Below are 18,709 nucleotides of genomic sequence, written 5' to 3' on the forward strand. Positions count from 1 at the left end.
CGGGCAGCATCCTTGTGAACACTTCCGGGAGCTACAGCTACACAAATAACCAAACAGCGATTGACAACACAAACTGGAACCTGGAATCAGAAGTCATAAGGATCTTCAACACCTCACATACCTTGAATAATATCACAAGTTTGGTTAATGGCAGCACAGACCTTATTAGTGTATCATCAGACACACCCATCACAAGTAAGTTTTAATCTTGCGATGCCATTGTGTATGTGATCTAGACACGAGCCAGACTGAGGTGTGGGCCCATCAGGAGGTGCAGTTCCATTGTGAGATAGTAGCGGCCTCCTCGTCCTGATGGGGAACCTCTTGATCACAACTTTCATCAATTCATAATGTGACAAATCTTCAGATGTCGTCCCTTCTCCACTAGGAGAGCCCATTCCGATGTGGCCAGGGATATGAGGCGCTCCCCGATAGTCCCCCTGAAAGTGGTACTCAGCTCAAGGATCACATGGGTCGGGATCCGCCTATGGGACTAGAGATGGCCTGGCGAAAACACAGTATTCCACAAGCATTTCACCTCCTCCCTCGCATCCTTTCTACCCTTTGTGGGACTCACCTTCCTCCCCTACCTCTATGTATTATGGTCAGACTACTTCTCCCATTTGTGTCCAAAATATTGACACGAGGAAGAAGGTGAAACAACCCTATGAAGATTACTATTTAAGTATTGGCACGAGGATGATGGGTGAAGAGATGAAGATCTCCCAAAGAAATACTTGGGCGAAGAAGAAGGAAATTGAATACATCAAGTACATTACTGAGAACACTAGTAAGCAGTCTAGTGTTTCCCCAAATCCTATTGGCCAGAGCCAGTATAAAAGGGAAGAGTGACTCAGGAAGTGTGAGAGGAGCCCTCCCTAGGGAAACCATGACAAAGGAGTAAAGCCAGTCCGGAGAATCCAGAAAGGGAAGACTGGGATGCCTACCTAGAGGCAGTGGGGTCCCTGGCAAACTCATGGAGGAGAGACTGGTCCAGCAGAAGGAGAGACAGCCACACAGCTGAGCAGGACAGGTGGGGCTCGCAGTTTGCGGAACTCACACAGACCCAACAAAGGTCAGTTCCTACCCGGAGCAGACACAAGGCTGCAGGACGCTAGGCTGACAGAACGGCAAAAAAAGTTGACCGGGACGCGGTAGCATATGAGAGGGTGTCCCAGACCGGTCCGCAGTCGGCCGAATGGCAAAGCAGAAATAGAAGCGGGAGCAAGGTGGAAACATTCCACCTGCCCGCTCAGGCTTGCAGAACGACTCTGGACGCCCCTTACTCCACACTGCTGCCGAAACAAAAGGTGAAACGGGGCAAGGAGTTCAAGGTGAAACCGCCAGCAAATTCTTCCTGTTACCGGGCCCAATGTACACAAGACAAGTACAAGGGACATTGGAGAACCCCAGGAAGGTACTGCAACTGGGTCTGGTACCAAAACCAAAGCGGAGAGAGCTTGGGACAAGAACGGAAGAAGCAAAAAAGTCTAAGAACTGAACAGAACAGGGTCTGGGACCCATATGAATCAGGGAAGACCCCGAACCAACGAGAAACCCTGGAAAGGAAACAGAACAAGATCTGGGTGCCATATGAATTAGGGGAGACCAAGAAACAAAGAGAAACCCTGGGACACCCGGGGAAAACTCAAAAAGAAGTTCAACGGGAAACAGGGTGAGAGTGTTCCCCGCTGCATGGTGGAATTGTACTGCTGCAGGCGGTGCGCCGAAACTGGGACACCTCAACCTGGGGAAGGGAGCCAATTCCTTGTTAATAAGCAAAGCAGGAAGACTTTTCTGTTTGATTTTAAGATGTTTTCACAGTCCATCGCAAGAGAGCCATTCTCCTGGACCGTCTTCCCTTTGATTAATGAATAGAGGCTGCTACAGAAGTAGTAGCCCCTTTACTATTGGAACCTGTGAACATTTAAAATCAGGGAAAGGAAGCCAATCCTGCATGTCAAACTTCAGGAAACTAAAAGCGTGCCATCCAGTCCAGAATGAATGAGTCGTTCTCCTGGACCAAAGACACTGAGCCACCTTAGTATTTCTGTTATAAGTGTGAGGGACAGGAGTAGGGATTTTGACACGACAGTGAACTTTTGTTTTGGACTTGGACATCTTGACATCACATTTAGTATTTTTGTTGAGGCAGGGAAGCCCCTCCTAGAGTTAGGGAAATAGGCTTTTTGCTCATTGTTTAAATAAACACCCTTAAAATGCCACCTTTGTGACCTGTGCCTACTTCTGCCCCTTTACAATAGCCACAAATCAAAATGAACAGAATGATGTGATTTGTGAGTGAACACCAGTAATAACAGTATTCCACGCTCTATGGCAAGTGATACTAAGGGTTGATTACTAGTGTGGCAGTAGTGGTAAAACACCGTGGCAATTAAAATTACTGGTTGTTTTAACACTCTGCCAAAATAAAAGTTGCATTACCAAAACTATTTTTAATGGCTGCTTTTGGGCAGCAGATTTTATCGCCACACAAACATTTACTGGATGCAGTATCAACCGGATGCAGTAAATGCTGCATGCAATAATTACCGGATCCCATGGAGTCCTATGGTACTCCAAAATACGGAATCACGGAAATGTCCTCATGACTTGTAATCATGAAGAACTACCGGCCCCTACGGTAATTACCGCATGCAGTAATGGTAAATGACATTGGAGGTTTTACCACGCGGGATACCTCCAAACTCGTAATCATGACCTAAGAGTTTTACATTTTTTGTCAATACATTATTTATTTAATAATTCATGTTAATGGCATAAGTCGCTGAACGGGAGGGAACACATGGAAGTACAAAGGCAACAGGGGTTACCAGCTGTTGAATCACACTGTGAACCCCAATATTACCTACTCGATTCGCAGTGAGAAAAGTATGTCGCAAATACTGTTGCATAAGGCAGAGTTACAAGTTTTAAAATCTTATTCATAGAATGCATTTTTAAGAAACACTTTTAAAAACATTGCGAAGATTGTTATTGCCATTACATATTTGCTGTTGGATTGGGCGTGGTTCGCTTCATGCCTTTTCATCATAGCTCTGCTCTCAGCTGACCCTTCCTTGCTCTTTTCCCTTTTCAGATGTGTCTCAGCTGAAAGAGTATATGGCGTGTACCTTGGGATTTGCAAACTACACTGTGACCTGTGACCGTAACAATTGCACCTGTGTTGGGTATTGCTTCGAAAATCTTGAATTCTGTAACAAAAATGGCATATGCTATAATCGGATTTCTGGCCCAATCTGCGAGTAAGAAAGATCTTGCATGTTCTTTTCTTTTCATGATGTAAAGTATATTTGATCAATATAGTAAGAAAGTAGTTATGTGCATTTTACCCCAAATTAAAGTTCCATCTTCGATAGGAAGGCGATGGCGCATGAAGCATTTCCACAATGCCATTAACAGCTGTGACTTATTTAGGAAATAGTTTAATAGCTTGGTGCCAGAGCAGGTGCCCTAGTTTAATGGAAGCCCTGCTCTAAAGTGTAGTGAAAAACAGTTGTCATCTAGACTTCCTAGTCTACCAAACTCGGGAGCCATGACAGAGGGCGAGCCAACAGAAGGGAACTTCGCAAGAAAAAGGAGAACTATCCACACACAGAATGCATAAAACAAGGGCTGGGGTGATTGTAGTATAAGGCATCGACTGAGTCAAGGTTAGCACATTTCTAGTCAGGGGGGTAATTGCCAGTTTAAGACATTTTTAGAACAGACACAAATGTTAATGATGTCTATAGTTGTTGAATTGGGTACTTTGAGAAGATTTCAGGGTAGAGACAATGAGATCAAGAAGACCAAAGGTACGTGGGAGTTGAGGCTAAGTGGCATAGGTGGAGATGCCAACGTGGCATAGTCATGAATTTGTTTAAAGTGTGGGACAATGAATGCTGCTTATCTGTATTATGTATCAATGAAGATGTCAGCACAGCCATTGGCTGTGATAGTCATGGACACATGGATTAGCTGAGAAGGACAATCCTCTGGATTAGATGCACTTCATGGAGTAACCCCTTTATGGGACTAGAGATTCTTTACAATGATGACACTTGAAAGGATGTATAACAAGCCTGACGATCGAGTGACAACTTTGAATACCATTGAAGATGATATCAGGGAATGGCCAGTGAAACAATTAGGGTCAGAAGATAGAAATTGATTGTTAACAGCATTGTTGGACTAAATTAATTTAGTTTAATTAGAGTGTGAACAAGAATTGGGACTTCCAAGGGGCTTTCCTACTAGATGCGCACATCAATCCCGTATTACAAGGGCACAGAATGTTAGTCCTCAGGCGCGGGTGCAGTTGTTACGCTAGGCAAACCATGTTCCCAATTTCAGTTAAAGTGTGCATACAAAATGCGCTAACAATGCACTCCAAGAATGGTGCAGTGCCAGCTCCACTTTAAAACATAATTGTATTGAAAGAACAAGAAAAAAAACCAGCCACCAACATGTTTCGCCTTCCACAGTCTTTATTCCAGTTATCTTTATCTTAAAACATCACATTTCCTTCTTGGAATTCCAAGATGGTGCTCTGTATTATATTAATGCAATTATTGGCATGAACAGAGTAATAGAACTATTTTTATTTTTATACGTGGAAATGTGAGGTGTTAAGTTAACTGGGAGGAATCGTGTGGAAGGCAAAACGTGTTGTTGGCTTGTTTTCTTTCTTGCTCTGCCAACAAAATAATTCTCTAATATGGAGATGGGACTGGATCATCCTTGGAGTGTGTTGTCAGTGCATCTTGTATGCACATTTATGCTGGAATTAAGTATTAGGACTTATATCAGAATTTATTGTGTTAACGCTGACATTTTTCTTCAATTATTTACTTTCCTGCTAATTTAACTTTCATCTGGTTGTTTGAGTAAAATTATAAAGGTCAACAGTCTTACAGAATATAAATTAAATAGTATATCAAAAGAAAATGATTAGCTAAGTCACAATTTAGAGGAATATTGAGGAATAGAGAATAGTTTTGTCAGTTGTATTTGGTATTTGACAACAGCAATCGGAAGTAGTAGCACGTTTTGATCTCATCTACATGTACTACATTTCTCACGCTATTTCGCTAATGGGGGAAAAACAGAAAATTGTAGATTGGCTAATTCCATTTGGGTTCTAAAGGTCTGAGGGTCTGATTGATAATGTCACTGTGATGAAAGAGCAAATGGAGCAAAACAGTTGTTAATATCCTCAAATGAATGCATGGAATTTGAAGCATTTACCATTAAAAAATTAATATTCGGAGACCACCAGGGGGCACAGACGACATTGCTGCTAACTTTTCTCCATCGGCCATACCCAGAGAAAGGCAAATGGGATACCATAAAGACTGTCTTTCATGAATTAAATGTCACCGAAGCATTGAGGAAGGTACAGAGCCCAAAGTGATCACCCTCATGTCAAGCGTGGTAATGGAAGCTCAGAGAAAACTGAAAGATTTGGTCGCCTGAGCATCCTGTGTATGTGAGACGCTGGATACCGTGTGGGCTTGGACGGTATCGAGGGAACAGTCGCTGAGCACAATGACCGTTGACGGAAGAACCGATGCTTGGGGCAGCCTGCAGGCAATTTGGAGGATCTATCTCTCGACTCGCGGTACCAGAGACCGGCAGCCAGAGGTAGGAGATGACGCTGGGCGGGGTGCTGCATAAAGGAAAGCGTAGCGAAGACAGAAGACAGAACCGCCACCCTCTGCCACAAGAGGCAGATGAGAAGCAACAGGGGCCACAGCAGACCCAGTTGCACAGATCGGATGACGTAACTGAAGGCAAATGTAGGAAAGTGCGCCCTTTCAGTGCTGGGCATTGCAATCTACAGAAGCCCACAACCCAGAGGATCCTCACTGATGATGGAGTGCAGTACATATGAATTGTGCAAGGTGCACGGTTTAACCCCCAAGCAGTGTCATTCACAGGGATTTTCTAGTGGCCCTATCATCAAAAGGCATAACTCTAAGTGAAGAGAATCGGTAAAACTGAGGAATATTGTGCTTGTCATAACACACAAACTGCGATGGGTGTCGGTCCTAATCTTTCCTGAAGTAGAGCACAGAAGGGACCAGATACAATCACTGGGCTGGATTTAGGGGTCAAGATGCACCTGACATGGCATAATGAAGAGAACATCGTAAAGGGTTGAGGCAACTTTCCCCTGTGCAACATAGCAACTTGCAAATAGGGAGACTTCCCTTAAAACGTCTGCGAAGGTGCTTGCAGTGACACTGGCGCAATATACACTACACCGAATACCTTTGGTTCCGTGCAACACAGTAGGCACACCATCGGTGTGGAAAACATGAGTCAACCAGATGCCTCCCTGCCCCGTTGAGGGGATCACAGAAAATGTCCATCAAAGCGGATATTCAATTACTCCTTGAATAAATTAAGTTAATGAAGAGTGATATGCACACAGCAATGTTGGAACTCAGAGGGAGAATTGATAAGATCAAGAACAAACTGGAAGTGGTTGAAAACAACCAACTCTTGGCAGACCTCATTGAGATGAAGATGGATGCCAGGATTTGGAAATTAGAGAAGCAGAGCTGGCCCTGAAAGTCGACGACCCGGGGAACAGAGAGAGGAGAAGCAAGGTATGTATAATGGGTTCACAAGAGCCACCAGGGAATTGGCTATCTCCCTGGAAAGTTCCATGAAAGACCTAGTATCCTCTCTTTTCAATGGCCTTATAACCCCTGAATTTAACTTTGACAGAATCCATAGGGTTGGTGGTCCTCCGGGGGGGACCAAGTTCACTCTTAGTAAAGTGTCACTATTTTATGCAGAAAACAGACTTCCTAACAAAAGCAAGAGATAAAGGGACAGTATAATACAAAGACTCGAAGGTTCACAAATATCAGGACATATTAGCGTTTACTCTGACCAGCCCAAAGCATGCCGTTCACTGACGCAATGGATCCCTGACCACGACATTCATTAAAGATGGGGTTACCCATTCTCTCTCATTTATGAACATCGACAGGAAGAATATAGTGTCACGTCTGCAGAAGAGGCAGATGGAGTATTGAGACAGCTGTGGGAAAGCCACCAGAGGCCTGGGACAACAGCTACACCCAACATACCATGACCAGTTGGCAGAGACACACATCCTCAATCAAAGAGAGGCAAACAAAACAGCTCTAGGTAATTTTGCAAATTAAATACCCCGTAGGTACTGGCAACATCGTTACCTCGGGAGGAGGAATGTGGGGCCGAACACCCTGGTAAATATATATTGAAATAGAGATATGGTTGTGCTATGGGGGGCATATTCTGACAGGTGAGGGGCACTTACTTAGGTGGCCCTAATTTATAAGGCGTCTCCCAAGGGTGTGGAGAGATTCTACCTGATGATAAGGTGGAGTTCAAATGGGGAATGGAGAGGGTATTATTAAGGGGGGATTGCAATGTTCTTACTGAGTAAAAATAACAGACTAAAACAAAGGATGGGGAGGGGGTGGAGGTTACAGAAACTATATGTTGCATGCAGCTCGCCAGGAGGAGCAGTGATTGTTGGGACACATTCGAGAGTGTACAGGAGTCAGGTACATAGCGGGATACACTAAAGAGTTGCGTGTAGGGACCCTAAACTCCCCCCAGAAGTGCTCGATGTTGGGAAGGGAGTTCAGGCAGTCCAACTTAGATGTTCTCTTCCTACAGGGAATTCTAAATGAGAGGCAATGGCATTGGTACTGCTCTGTGGGCAACAAGTGAGGTCAGAAAAACAGGGGTAGGGATGCTGATATGGAAAATGTTGGGCTTGGTGATTCTCTATAGACACATACATATACATAAGAGGTGATTGGATGGCTGATTCTTAACAGTGAAGGGGAGGTTGGGCACGTCTGAGGTCACACTGTGCCCCCTCTATGCTCCTAATCAGCGACAGGCACAGTTTTGTAATGAGGCACTGCAAGACCTTCAAGAAAGAAATTAGGACTGTTAATTTGCTGGGGTGACTTTAACATGCTGGGAGATGCACAAGAAGACTGGTACTCATTGAAGGAGGGAGCTATACGACCAGTTCTCAGCGCAGAAGATTGTCACGCTACTATGCTACAAACATATTACATGGTTGGCACATGGAGATTGAGACACCCTGACCAACATTCATACACTCTTTACTCTCCCCCTCACAAGACACACACGCTTAGACTATATTCTTGCAGAAGTAGCAAAAGCACACAATGCCGATATTCGATTGGTAGCTTGGTCAGATCATGACATGGGTACAGCCACAATTGAAAAGGGGATGAGAACATGGAGCAATAAGAAATGGACATGTACCGATGTACTCTTTAGGGATTCTTTGTTTTGAGATACCTTCAGAAAGGAAATAAGAGAATTCTTTAAGCATAACAAGACTGGGGAGGTTCCCTTAGGCTTGGTTTGGGAAGCTGCAAAGGCCACCCTGTGACGATTACTGATTTCTGAGGGATCTGCAAAACAAATGAGTAGAATGTTGCGAGAAACCGAATTAAAACAAATAATTAGGGAAAAGGAATCAGGTTTGTGAAGAGGAGCGGGTTACTCCGAAGAAGTGCAACAGAAAGTTACAGACTTGAGAGGCGAACTTGGGGATCTTTGGAAGGGAAAGGCCTTGTCTTAATTTACATTTTTGAAGCAGAGATTTTATAAAAAGGGAGATAAAGCTCACACGTTATTAGCGTCTCAGCTTTGAGGCAAGAGAGCAGAAAGGATGGTTCAAGAACTAAGAGATCCAACTGGCAATATACTGTCACAGCCATGTTAATTATCCCAGCCATTTGGCCAATACTACTCTGCACTTTATGCAAAGGATGGATAACATAGGGAGTGAGAGTCGGGTTATCACCTAACTAAAAATGCCTTACCGAAACTAACTGCAAATGAGCTAGTGTGCATGGATGCAGGGATAGAGCCGATCGAAATACTATGGGTGATCTGAAAGGTAAAATCAAGTTCAGCTCCTGGCCGTGATGGGTTCACCACCTCCTTCTATAAGAGGCATGGGTCCGACCTGGCACAATTTCTTAGTAAAGGCTAAGATAGTAACTATGCTAAAGAGGGCAAGGACAGGTGAGACTGTGGGCCTTGCCGGACAATTTTCTTGCTAAACTTGAACACTAAACTTTACACCAGTGTACTGGCAGAGAGGTTGGCAAGGTCCATGCCAAATTTATACATCCCAACCAGGTTGGGTTTATTAGGGGTTGGGAAGGATCAGATAATATTCTGAAGACCTTAGACTTAATGGCCAGTATTGGGGACGCTGATAAAGACCCATTGTTAGTATCGTTGGACGCCGAAAAGGCCTTTCAGAGGGTGGATTGGCTTTTTCTAAAAGTAATCTTGCAAAAAGCAGGGTTGATGTCGCAGTGGTTCACTGGGGTGATGGGATTGTACCAAAATCCAATTGGACAAGTAACAATCAAGGAAATCTCTTCAGATAGGTTCCACCTGACATGGGGAACAAGACAGGGTTGTCCCCTTTTTCCCTTGACTTTTGCCCTAACGTTAGAACCTCTGGCAGAGGTGATCAAAGAGAGAACCATATCCAGCTTCTGGAGAGGTTAAGGAAAGAATATAAATCAGCACTTTTTGCCAACAATATTTTGGCGTATGTTACATGTCCTGGATCCTCGCTTCCTATATTAATTGAGGTGGCAGGATAATATGGAACCTACTCAGCCTCCAAAATACATTTTAATAAATCTTCTCTGCTGCCCTTGGTGAACCCAACTGAGGAATTGAGCCAACATATTATTGACAACGGGCTCTGCCTACAAAAAGAGGGCTTGCAATACCTGGAGATCTAACTGATCTATATAAAGCAAACTATCCAAGTCTGTGAGGAAGGATTACAAAGGATCTCACAAGGTAGGGTCTATCCACCTTGAAAATGAATATATTACCAATGTTAATTTAGCTTTTTAAGATGCTTCCAATTGAGATGTGAGCCCTATTATTCGAGGAGGCAAAAAAAGCTTTTGTAGACTTCCTTTGGGGTGGTAAGAGAGTGCATGTGGCATATGCAATCTTGATATTACCTAGGGAATATGGAGGAGATGGTCTCCCTTGCCTGTGGAAATACTTTGGAGCAGCACAAATCTGGACACTTCTGGAGAGTTTAAGGGGGTCCAAGGATAAGCAATGGGTTGATCTGGAAAATGGACTACTGTCTGTAGGGTACCCTGGGGAAATGGGTATGGGTCCCCTATAGACAACTCTCAACTAGAGTATGCACATACCCTATTTTAGCTACACTCTAGTGACTATGGAGTAGATGTCTGTCTGTATGAATCTTGCCTAACCACCTGTAATTGTAACTAAGAAACGTTACTGTTGGTCCACATTCGTTATAACCCTGAATCAAGCCTACCTACATTCTCCTGTAATAGCGCCTCGATGCCTGCGGGCTGTAGTGCGCTCTACAAATCCGAAAAAATAAACAATAAATCCAGAGATATGAAGGGGATAACAGATTCCAGTTATAGGAGATCCATGATGTGGGAGATCCATGGCCAGCCATCTACAGGGAGGTATGGTCCTCGTTGATTGCAATGCAATATAAAAAGCACAACTATACATTTTTACAGTGATGTTAATTGACCCCAGACAAACTAGCGTAAATGTACCCGGGAGTCAGACCACAATGTTGGAGAGGTTGTGATAATGAGGGAACTTACTTGCACATATGGTGGGAATGTCCACTCGCTCAACTTTTCTTGAAGGAGGTCCTAGCCTGGGTGAAAGACATAGATGGTATCAACAGACTCTTATCCCCTCTAATGTTATTTGGTTTGGAAAAGGACAAATATGTATTTGTAGGGTTGTCGCAAATGGTAAAAAAAAAAATGTACCTAGAGGCAAGGGTTTGTATAATAATTTCTTGGAAGAGACCTTGTTTGCTCACTGTGAGGAATCTGAGGGTGTCCTCACTTTTTTCCCCAAGATATCCTCCTCCCAGGTGTCCAGGGCAAAGCAGTCGCTATCGGATACTGACCCTGGGGGTGGATATGCGAGGGAAGATCACATGGGTGGAGGAGACTAGGAGTGTGGGGATGAGGCATCCTTGGGTAAGACACAGTATCCCCATTTCCCTTTTCTAACGAGTCCAATATCCCCTAGGCCTTTGCAGGTTTTTACCAGTCCCTTCGCTATCTTTCAAGTAAATCATCTCCCAGTAAACACCAGTCAGGCACTGGGGCGAGGAAGAGACAAACCAGAGCCATACATCATCTCTTTATTGACTCTTACACACACAGTACTGGGACAAGGAAGAGGCACCAAACAATGAAAAAAGACTGCTTGACAAGGAGTGGCCTAGTCTTTCTAAAACCTTGATTGATGCCGGGAACTTTAAAATGGAGACGCGATGGCAAGAAGAGGACTCCTTCCTCTTTGTAACACGGCGGGACATGGGACAAGATGCAGAGACCCGGAGAGAATGCAGCAGTAGAGGAGTGGGAACCAGAGAGAAGCCAGGTCAAGGCCCTTAAGTGCTGAGTGAAGCGGAACCAACGTTGTGGAATGCTGCATAGACACCGGGAGCAGAGGGAAGTTCCCCAGGAATTCAAAGCTGCAGACCAGCGAGGACATTGCTTACCGATGCTCCAAGGAAGACAGTGGGGCAGAGCAAAGTCCTTCAGAAGGGAACCCGAGGCCGTGGAAAGGTGGCGCGAAGCAGCAAGAACCAAAGGAGGTTTTCCAGCTCGTATAGGAGCCGACAGGCACGTGACTGGAAACCGGTGAGTCTGTCCAGATGGTAGGGGGACCCCAGGGCGTGTTGATTGCACAAAGCAAGCTAAGAAAGCTTGAATACATTAAAGGCCAGAGAAAAGGGGACAGGGAATTATTAAAGAGGCAAATATAAAGAAGTCATTAAATTGAATAAAGAAATAGTTGAATAATCATTGTCTAGAGCTGAATGAACATTGTCAAGAGGAAAACAGGCATTGCCAAGAGTCAAGCAAGCATTGCCAAAAGTAAAGCAGATATTATTAAGTATTACTGAAAGAATTGAATGGTCATGAGAAGAAAACCTGAATGAAAGAGTAAAGTACAATGAAACCTGGCAAAGGGCCCCAGACGCTTTGATTAAGAGAATTGAAACAATGAATACATTTCCTAGCAGGAGAGTGTACGGGGAAGCTTATGATGGCTTGTGCAAAAGAACTGTAACAGTGAATGAGTTTCCTAGCAGGGGAGTGTACTGGGAAGCTCATGTTGGTCTTTGCAAGCAAAAGCTAATCAAGTGAATGGTGGCAACACAAGCCATGATAAAGCATCAAGAGGATGCAAAATGAGAATAAGTCAAACATCACTGTGAAGCTGAAACTGTGGCAAGATGTTTATGAAGCAGACACAAGGAAGGGGTGTTGGTTGTGTGACCTGTAATGGGTGAACTGTGTGGTCCAACAACTGCGCCTAGACCGAGTAACACCCATCTAAGGAAAATCCACCTAAGCCAAGCTTGCAATTGAATAAAGGAAAACATGAGTGAACTAACATTAAGGATCTGAACTTTCTGACATTGGTGAGAGGTAACCAAACTATAAGAGCTGGGAAGTATCCTAGGGAATAGTGTTGTTTTGAAAATTTGAGAGACTTGAAAGCTTGGGGAAGGTAACCCTTCTTTTTATTGCGACGTGAGCTATCTTGAACCATGGAGAAGGGAAGACCCCTTTTCTAACCAAGAGCTGGAAGAAGCTATGAACTTTTATTTGAACACTTCTCATTTTGAGGTTGACATCCTTACACTTTGTATACAATTAGAATGTGAGGGCAAGTATAGGTTTTGGACACAGACAGACATTTGCTTTGGACTTCCTGACACAAACTTTCATTCATTTTATTTAGGTAGGGAAATCTCACCTTAGCATAGGGCAAGTTAGGCCTTTTTCAAACCCTCTTTTTGATGTAATAAAAGTATATAGCCCAAACTTTATTCAGTTGTCTGTGTCTACTTCATGATGCCTTCACACCACCCGGAAAGAGTGGGTTAAAAAAGGCATTGGAGATTTATGAGATGGAGAGGCTGACTGTGAGTCTGTTGGAAAGAATTTATCACACTGAATTGGAATGGCTTCTGTGATGAATCTGATGATGTCATCACTCCTTGCCCAGGGATATCCTGTTCCCATGTGGCCAGGGGATGGCACCCTCTACCTGGTCATGACCATGGAGGCGGCTGTATAAGGGAGGACCACATGGTGGGTGGCGACCCTCAGGGGGGGAAGATAGGCATCATCAGATGAGACATGGTATCGCCCTCTTCCTTTTAGGGATGCCCCCTCCATTCCTCATGCCTTGATGGCATATTGTGGTAACCCCCTTCAACAACCAAGACTTGCTGATAGCATTCTACAATATCCTGAAAATAGAATGACTAAAACTAACTATCATTCCCATGTATATGAATTATTTGGAAATACTGGGACAAGGATGAGGAATGGAGCTATGAAGATCACCAGAGCACGGAAGCCCACCCCACTCTCTAGTTGTTGGAAGGAGACACGCAATGGCGGGACATTTAAATTCCCCACAGCTGTTGCAGGAGAGAGAGAGTTACCGGACACAAGCAGGCGGGGCACGTCGGAATAAACTCGAGGAGAACTTGGTGGCAGGCGAAGTCCGGTGAAGGGGGCAAGCAAACCGCTGCCCGATGCTAAGGGGTTGCAGGCATCCCTGAGGGGAAGGAACGGAAGAGTCGGTGCTCTGCCGTGGCAGGACTGAGAGCAAGAGGCTGCCCTTCAACCGCGGTGACCAGACTCAGAGCGGAGAAGAGGCTGATTGTTCTCCCGATCGACCGCCGAATGGCAGCATTCACGGTACGACAAGAAGAACAACGAAGCAGCCAAACTCAGTTGGTGAGCCCAGCTAGGGAAGGTGGGATGCCAGGGTGCTTTGGGAGGATTGCTGCCCACCAGTGAAAGCGCTGAAAGGCTGCTTGGGAAAGGCGAGAAACCCTGGAAGAAAGAGACTGTTGCAAGGAGGGTCCTTTGACCTGTTAGATGTTGAACATATGGGAAAAAGGTTGCGGCTTGAGAAACCGTGTGAGTCTGAGACTCACGTCCATATTGAGAGAGAGTTGTGTTATATGAGAAAGATCTGGCCGGAGAGTATACCAGGCAAAGCCACATATATAAAAGAGAATTTTAGGGACGGCCCATGCCCTGGGATTGTAAACTGAGTGATATGAGAAAGCCCTAGCAGGAAAGTATACCAGGAAAATTGAAGCATGTGAAGAAAATCCTAAGGAAGACCCATACCTTTGGGACTGCGAACTGAGTGATATGAGAAAGCCCTGGCAGCAGAGTATACCAGGCAAAGTCAAGTGTGTGAACATAATTCTAGGGAAGGCCCATGCCCATGGCACTGTGAACTGAGTGATATGAGAAAGCACTGGCAGGAGAGTATACCAGGCAAAGCCAAGTGTGTAAAGATAATCCGAAGGAAGACCCATGCCCTTGGGATTGTGAATTGAGTGAACTGGCTAAGAAAGTCCTGGCATGAGAGTATATCATGCAGAGCAGAGCAAGTCTGTGAAGTAAATTGCAATTATCAAGAGATTAAGTTGTCCTCTTGGCCTATAAAGAACTTGGTTATTCTTGTTGAACTATTGTTTGTGGTGGAGAGAAACCTGGAGAAGGGAGCCATCCCCTGGAACTGTGAACACTATCCATTAGGAAGCTTTTTGTTGGAGTTATCCTTTTCTTTTTGGAACTTTGAACATTTGTTTATGTTTATTCGTGCACATGCAAGGCCAACCCAATACCTTTAGCACCTTAGAGTTACTTTTAGAATGTGAGGGCAAGGATAGGATTGCTTTGGACATCGTGTTGCAGGACCGACGCTTAGTTTTTGGTTGAGGTAGAGGTATACCTCCTGGAGCAAGGGACAATAAGGCATTTTTCAACCCTTTTTATTTTGAGTAAATGTTTATAGCAATCACTATGAGTCCTCTGTGTCCACGTCTCATTCTTGGTCTGTCACACTTCCCTTTCTACAGTGTTATAGATAAGATGCATAGAGTGATGGGAGGCGTTAGTATTTGGACCAGCTGATTCAAAGAGAGGGGTCAAAGAACTATACATGATATTTAGTATCTAGAGACATTGGGACCCAACATGCACACAAAATGTTCTGTGGGGGAAATGTATACATTATTATAAGAAATAACCTCTGTTTAGTTGGAAACATGTAACATCCCCAAATGATGGTAAGATGGTTTGGGGAGGCAATAGGGGGAGGAGAGAGGGATAGTAAATGAAATTTTCAAAATTGTATTATGGTTTGAGGAATGCGATTTGTAAAAGGGAGTGTTACACGGTTGAAAGTGATTTTGGAGTTGTACCTCATTTTTTGTGATTCCTGGAAAACTTAAATAAAACATTATTTGAATAAAAAAGGAATATTTCTGTTGGTTCCATTTAAAATGATGTATATCAATTTCTTTACAGGTGTTTTGATGGATTCTCAGGAACTCACTGCGAATTTAAAGAAACAACTACAGTACAAACAACTCAGGAAATAGATGGAACTGTGTCACCATTAACTGAAATATCAGTAGCAATCACAGAAACAAAACCAACAGCTGTAGCGGAAGTATCATCAATATTTACATTTCCACAAGGAACCAACTTGGATCAGACACTTCGACCAGCCACTTGGACAGACAGGTTAGGAAAAAGCACTTTGACCTTTTTATCTAGCATTGCCCATTCAGAGAGCTTAACCGTCAGTGGGAGTCCCGAACAACAAAATTCTTATGATTCAACAACTGAATTGTCAACAATGAACACTTCGAAAACATCTTTGGTGTCTCTGGAAATCATCCACACCACAGAGTCAGCGATAGCCTCAGCAACTGAAACCTCTTCAATAATTGCTTCTGTTACCAGTTCAGGCAGCACTGGTGCTATAAACTCTATGACTCTTTCAAAAGAGCCATCAAGTACATTGGCTCTGTTCACAGCGCAAGGCCCAGAAGCAGTTTCCACCACCCGACTGTTTGAATTTACCTCAAGCCAGGCACGTTCTGTGACAGAGTTTCCTGCCACAGAACAAACTACACAGACAGACCACTTCTCCAAAACAGATTTATCAGCAGAATCTACATGGGGTTTCGCAACTACCAGATCTCCCGAAATACGAAGTGCAAGACAATTCATCTCGGCACCAAGTGGTCCAGAATCACCAACATTCACAGGAACTATCCTTTCATCTCTACCAGAGAGTATAACTACCACTGATTTCCTTTCTACACAACGATTCTCCCCTCTTGTCTCACACACTCAAGAAACACCACCAGCTGAATCTTCTGCAGTTCAGTTGAGCAGAGTTGCTATCCAACAAACCTCAGAATACATGTCTTCACCTACATCAGCCCCATTTTCAATGATGCAAAAAGAAGATACATCACAAGAAAATCTGCGGTCACCAAAGATAGTGTCATCATCTGCTGAGCAGCCTTTTTCCTCTAAAAAAAGGGCTGGATCAGATTATACAGCACATGCATCCTCTGGCATTGTGGAGGAAAGCAGAATTACCACCAAAACCAGTTTCCCCATGTTTTCAGGTCTGACATTTGCACTTTCAACTGAATCAAGCACTCTCACTCCAGCTGCTATGCATGCAGAATCATCTGCTTCCCACTCAACATTACAAACACAGTTGTCATCCTCACTCTCGCTTACAAATCAAATGGTTTCTGCTGGGACATCTAATAACCTGATTTTTACATCAGCATCAAAAGGTAACCCTTCAACATCTACATCCAACATTAGCCATCATAACATTTCAACGATGAGTGAAATTTCCACCAAATCATTTAAAACAGCTGCTATTTCAGCTGCTGGATCTTCCCCAGTTCAGGTTGCCTTCGCTTCAACGCCGGAAATCACCAGCACTGCAGAAACTCAGACGGACTCTGCCTCTGAGACTATACTCTCTTTAACAACTCTACCTATTATCGGCCCAGAAACCAAAGTGCCCCAATATCTTTCAGAAGAAGCACCAGAAATCCCTGTGACTCAGGTTACACCACATGTCCCCGAGTCAATTGCTTCTACTAACGTATTTCCAATTACATTGGAACAAACAAGATCCACAGTACCGTATTTAACTACAGATATGAATAGAGAAACAGAGGCTAAGCTAGTGACCAATATGCCTACTGAAACAAAAGTACCTCAAACTGTGTTTTCTCCATTAACCTCAGAAGAGCCACTGACCATTGAAATGGTTTCTTTATCTACCAAACAGCTCACAGTACCCACTGCATCAGGAACATCTGTTCCCATTATTTCAAGTCAAACAACTACCAAATCAGAGGCTCTGTCACTAGAATCCATCACAGCTTCTATAAGGCTGTCGGTATCTATTCCTGCTCTATCCTCCGAGGCAACATTTAATCCTCAAAGTGTTTCAACTAGTATAGAGCATGCAAGAAAACCGTCAACCATGGTGGGAATACCATCCAGCACCAGTGAGTCATCAACAATGGCATACACCACACTGTCGCTTCTAGCTGAAGCTACTTCTTCCACCCAAACTGTTGCACACACAGAAATCACAAACACAGACAAAGTACGCCAGTCATCATCTTCATACTCCCTTACACAAGAGGCCAGCTCTGCAAAGCCATCATTAAGTCTGCCAGCCTCACCTGTAACAGAACACAACATAGTGACATCACCATCCACCAATATGGATAGTTCTACATTTAGTGACAGATCTCCCTCATCCCCTAAAAAAGCAGAAGTTCTACCTGCACAACATTCAACAGTTGCTACTCCAGAAGCATCCGCTTCAGCCAAAGAAGACATCAGCACTACAAAAGGGCAGTCAAACTTGCACTCAGAGACTGATGCCTCCATTGCTTCTCCTGTCACCAGTACAAGTCCTCCAGTGACCACATCTCTTTCCGAGGAGCAACCAAATATCACACTGGACTATTTTACCACACAGGTCTCTGAAACAGTTTCTGACACAAAATCATTTCCTATCACTACAAGACAAACAGGCTCTATGTTGCCATCACTAACGACAGAACAGCCCTTAATTTCCAGTACATTCTCATCATTGCCTGAGTCCCCTACAAGTGTCTCATCTGAAACAGGTGCATTAACTAAATCCGCCTTGAGTATGCCCACCAGCATTGATTCTGAGATCAGAACTTCAAGCAACACAGCCTCTCCATCAAGTGTTCCCAAATCATTGGCCTACCAAGCAAATATTCTTTCCACTCTGCCTGAGCTGGTTACTGCCACCCAACTGTCAACACACATTGATAATCCTTCATTGATGACAACAGCATCTTCTCATACAACATTTACGCTTTCTCAAGAAACTGAATCTGATTCATCTGCACTATTCTCTACATCATCTGTGTCAGACGGCAGCGGTTTGGCATCTTACACAAAAGATGTATTGGCAAACGGTGAAACCACTAAACAAATATTCCAGACTTTTTCTTTTTCAATGAGTAAACATCTAACAATGCCCCTATCCAAAGTAACCACAGACCTGAACAAAATAACAGACAGCACATCTGAGTCAACCTTAAAGGTGAATCCTTTAACTGTGCCAAAACCATTTACCAGCCAAGACGCTGCCGTTACGGCAATCAGATCTATTTCAAAGGTTTTACCTACAGTTGAAATGAACTTTGTTCCTCCTACACAAACCCCCCAAAGTTATC

Source organism: Ambystoma mexicanum, chromosome 8 (assembly GCF_040938575.1).
Source record: "Ambystoma mexicanum isolate Mex_15411 chromosome 8, UKY_AmexF1_1, whole genome shotgun sequence".
Taxonomy (NCBI): Eukaryota; Metazoa; Chordata; class Amphibia; order Caudata; family Ambystomatidae; genus Ambystoma; species Ambystoma mexicanum.